Source organism: Colletes latitarsis, chromosome 14 (genome assembly GCF_051014445.1).
Source record: "Colletes latitarsis isolate SP2378_abdomen chromosome 14, iyColLati1, whole genome shotgun sequence".
In the NCBI taxonomy this organism is placed as follows: Eukaryota; Metazoa; Arthropoda; class Insecta; order Hymenoptera; family Colletidae; genus Colletes; species Colletes latitarsis.
Window position 1 is genome coordinate 12861525 of NC_135147.1, and position 5000 is coordinate 12866524.

General features: G+C 53.9%; 1 pseudogene; it reads right to left on the reverse strand.

The window, feature by feature from the left end:
* LOC143350500 (large subunit ribosomal RNA) overlaps positions 1-5000 on the reverse strand; it is a 10882-nt pseudogene that overhangs the window by 2476 nt on the left and 3406 nt on the right.

The window sequence follows — 5000 nt, forward strand, 5'->3', positions numbered from 1 at the left end:
TCCTTTCAAGAGAATCATCTCGGTCTTAGTCGCGGATAGTGTAAGTTTCTGCGTGGCGCACCACTCAGAAATTGTATCCGCGACTCTTTGCCCTCTTTGCTGCAACTGATTCCTCGAGTTTCCGTAGAATACCACGAGTAAGTCGTCAGCGTAGGCTATTGGCTCGCAAGCCAGGTGTTCGTTTGATAGGAGCTGTAGAACTTCGTCAAAGACTAGGTTCCAACAGCTCGGACCGAGTATCGACCCCTGAGGGCAGCCCTTGGTGACTTGCTTACGCACATTACCGTGTTTGGAAACTATTGTAACCATACGGTCAGCGAAGTAGTCGACCATGAGTCGATAAAGATTTCGGGGACATCCCCGGCGTTTCAGCTTCTGAAGTATGCTTGGCCACCAAACATTATCAAAAGCTCCGGCGATGTCGAAGGAGAGACCCATCACATATCGTTCCTCTCGCTGGGATATCAATTCCCTGAGCTTCACCACGGCGTCTTCCGTGGATCGTCCAGGCCTGAATCCATATTGCCGATCGGAACTATGTTCTGGGTTTAGGAATATGTTACTCATTCGGTTAAGCATTAGTCTCTCTAATACTTTGCCTAAGATGGAAAGTAGGCATATCGGTCTATACGACTTGACGTCCGTTGGTGGTTTATCGGGCCCTTTCAAGATTGCTCTGATCGAGCCGATTTTCCACCTAACGGGGAAGACCCCGTGCGCTAGACACCCGTTGTAGAGTCGAAGTAGAGCACTATGGATGGATCCATAAGCACATTTAACTACCTCGGCCTCTATACGGTCCAGCCCAGGGCATTTGCCTCGCTTTAAGCGCGATACTGCAGCTCCGAGCTCATTCCTCGTGAAGACTGGACAGTCTTCAGTCGGCGGATCGGTTGCAGCATCAGCTCTGGTGTTTGCTTGCTCCGGCGTTTCATCCGTGGACGAGTCGTCCGGGATTAGCGCCTGTAGGAGCTGCGAGGCAGTCGATTCCCAGTCAGTCGTATATCCTTCCGGCGTTCGAATGTTTGAGACCGCAGTCTCAACACAGAGTTTCTTTTGGGCGATCTTGTAAACAAGTCCCCATGGCTCTTTATTCCCCTGCTCCGTCACAAAGTTCTGCCAGCTTTGTGCTTTCGCAGCGCGCACTGCGGCTGTGTAGGCGAGTCTAGATGTTCGATACTCAGCCTGCTTTGCCGCTCTCTCCTCCGAGTTCCTCTCGCGCTGAAAGGCTCGTCTAAGTCGATAGACTCGCGCTTTCATTCTCGTCAAATTTTCCGTCCACCATGGGACGGACTTCGAATGCCACTTCTTGGGGCGCATTGAGGCATTGCACGCATCGATGATCGATTTCTCGACCTCTTGTGCTAGGTGTTCGACTTCCCTGCGGCAACCAGTGCCGAGGGGTAATTGCCTCGCGCCCTCAAGAAGAACTTGATCAAATCGCTCCCAGTTCGCATGCAACGTGCGGAATCGAGGCTGTGGGCTTCGATTCTCATTCACGTCCGTGAACTGTAAGACAAAATCAATGAGTCGGTGGTCACTGGAGGTCCAATCCTCGTGAACCGTCCAGTTTCGCACAATTGTCGCCATGTCTGGAGTCGATAATGTGACATCGATCCATGACTCACCGGCAGGGCTGGAGTATGTAGGAATACTCCCAGCCTCGTTCAAAATCGTCAAGTCGTGTAATGCGATAAACTCTTCGAGTTTCTCGCCTCGCGTGTCCGGTCGAACGCTTTCTCCCCCCCAAAGGTGGGATTTGGCATTGACGTCCGCGGCTATCACGACTCGACGGTGTTGGAGAGCATCGAGTGTCCTCTCCAAGCGTGCCAGACTTGGTTCAATGTCTTCCGAGCATTGAAAGTACTGGCTAACGAGGTAGAAACTACCGAAGGGTCCGCTAATGCAAACGCAGGAGGTGTGAGTATCACACAGCTGTGTGATTTTTACCACCGAGATGTCCGGGTTTCTGACCACTACTGCGGCCATAGCCCTTTCATTCTCGGCGATCACCTTCGCCGTGAGCCCAAAGCCTGGAATCTGTCCCTGAAATTGGTAAGGTTCCTGCATGAGCAACACGTCGATCTCCTTTGCGTGCATTAGCTCGCTCACCTCACCATGAACAATTAGCGCACGCCGCATATTATGCTGCGCGATGCGCAATTGCCTTAGAGGATTCTCCGGGTCGTGTCTATCCATAATTCGTACGAGATACTGCTAGATCGAGTGCTGCCTGATAGGCAGGGCAGTTCTTGTCTCGTGACTTATGGTCGTGCTTCTTGCCTCTTGCTTTACAGTTCGAGCAAGTTGGGGACTTACTCTTCGCTGTACAAGAGGCAATGGTATGCCCTTCTTCGGAGCAGTGACCGCAAACCTCGTTCTGCGCTTTGCAATGTTTGGCCATGTGGCCAAACATTTGACACTTGAAGCATCGTGTAACAGAGACATAGTCCTGCACTCTGCATGCGGACCAGCCCAGGTACACTCTGCCCATGCTCTTCAGCCGCTGGCGAACCTGCGGACTGACTTCCATGACCCAGTTGGCAGTGTCCTTTTCCTTCGGGCCGGTTGCAAACCGGACCTTCAGGTTGGACGACACATCCCCCTGGGTCATATCGCTGAGGTTTTGCTTCCAGATACTGGAAGAAACCTCCTCTTTCCTCATCGACTTGGGAACGTCGTACACTATAAGTGTAGGGTTCCTCAAAGTCGGTAGAGTAGCTGAAAGTCCTACTTCTTTCAGCTTCGCGCAGTTGACGAAGGCCTTCAGATCCTCCTTGCGCTCGGTCTCGACGGCTATGCCACCGGAGTGGATGCGTCGGACAGACCTAACGCGGATCTTGGCTTTCGCCGGCTTAACCAGTGACAGAACAGTTTGTTTGGTGACTTCACTGTTCTGTCCTTTCCCTTTCTGCGGGAAAATACGCACCACATGTCGTGGTGGTTTAACCGCTTCCGGGGAAACTCGATTGGCGTCGACCTTTACCGCTTGCGCGTAGGTCGTCGCCGCACGAACTGGTGCGGGTTTCGCAGTCGGACGGGAACCCGTCGTCTGTGAAACCGTCGGGGCAACCCTCTCCGCGATCCTCTGGGAGGCTCTCACCTCTTGCCGGATCGCCGCGAGCTGTCCTTTTAAGAAGGAGTTCTGGATAAGAACTTCCTGGACTAGCTCGTAGAGAGCTGCCGCGTTGCCAACGATCAAGGCTCCGGTTTCCTTGCTGAGCCTGGATTCTTTTCCAAGACAGCTGGTCCGGATACCCTTGAACAGTTTCGAGGCCTCTCCACTAATTTTGTCGAGAGGCCTGTTCGAAGGACCAGGTGTCGCCTCCGCCGACACCTTTCCTGGCATATTCTCGCCGCTTTTCCGGGCTTTCTCTGCCCTCTGCGGCTGCTCCTTCTTGACGACGGTTATCCAACCGTCGTCGTCGACTCCATGGCCCTTTCCTCCGTCCGAAGACGTGGCGTTGCCTTCAGAAGTTGCCTTCGGCTTTTTGGCCTCCGGCTTCTTCGGTGGTGGAGTTGTACGGGGTGGTGTCCCCGATCCGTCCTTCTTGACATCCTTTTTAATTACAGGGGATGTCTCACCTGCCGGCTTTGGTGGTGTAGCCGTCTTTCGCGTTGGGGGTCTGGTACCGGGGGGCGTTTTAGCGCCCTTACCCGTTTCAACCGCCTTCGCCTTTTTCTGAGGTGGTGAAACCACCCCAGCTCTCTTACTCACCGCCGTCGTTCTGCCGGGAGCAGCGACAGCGGCCTCCTTGACTCCCTTTTCCCCCTTGCGGGGTACCGAGGCATCTATGGGGGTTAGTTTTATTTTAGGATCCATGCTTACTTGGAAACTGTTTCGTCCCGGCGTGTGTCCCGGCCTCCATGGACCCTCAATTGGAACCCGGCTCCGCCTGGGTTAGGACTTGCACCCGGGATATAGTCCGCGAACAAAGGCCGACCGGGCTTTCCCCGGACTCCTAGGTTCACTTCCTCGCCCAATAGAACCCACGAATGGTGTTCCGAGCCGATTGACTAGGCACAGGGCTGCTTTTCTCGCCTAGCCGCCTGTCTAGACGAAGCAGAGGCCAAAGGTACGTGTTGGGCAGCTACACTCCCGCAGGAGAGAGGGCCCTCAGATCCCAGGATCCTCCTTTCCGCCGACACAGGTCGCCACGCACGGCAAACACGTGGGGAACAAACCTCAAGCAGATGTTCCCTCTGCTTCGCTACGCCCGGTTTCTGTTCCCTGTTTTTGCAGGGAACCCGCTGCGTAACTAGGACATGACCTCGGGCATCATGTCCCTGTAGCATTAGCTCCAATACGTGGGACTCGTCCTTAGCACGACTAGTAGAACTCACTTTGCCATCATCAACTATGCTCTTGACGCTTCAGCGTCCTTTTGCCATCGCCAACGACGGGAGCTGCTGTCAGCAGCGCGACGACGGTCTTACATGTATAAATACATGTTGTCTTTCGTCGTTGGCGTACCTTTCAGTGTTTTCGTCATACGCTGCATATCCTTCCTATATGCAGCGTCCGTATGGCAAGGACTCCGAGTCTGACAGAGCCGTACACCACCGGTTTACAGCTCGGAGTTGAGCTGGTCTAGGCGGAGTCTTCTAATGGCCAGGGGAGCGATCCACGTTTCGAGGCCCGTCTCCCTACCTAGGATACTAGCGTGGTTTCCCAGCCGACACCTTCAGGCAGTAGGGAGCAGCTCAGCTACTTCTACGGTGGCCTCCTTCCGTCATTCGTCTGGCATTACGACGTCTGCCACCAGATGTTTTGGTGTGCTGGGTTCTGCCAAGCCCAGCGGCGTATTGCTTTTCCCAGCGGCGTATTGCTTTTGGGGACGCATACAGACGTCGTTTCGTGTCTCTTTCTGATCTTGGATTTTTGCTCAACGTGAAAAGGGGGCATGTAGCCCCCTTTTTGATTTCTGGTGTCAGGATCGCCTCCTCGGAAAAGCATTAAAGCAAAAAGGGGGCTTAAAGCCCCCTGGTATGAGTTAGGT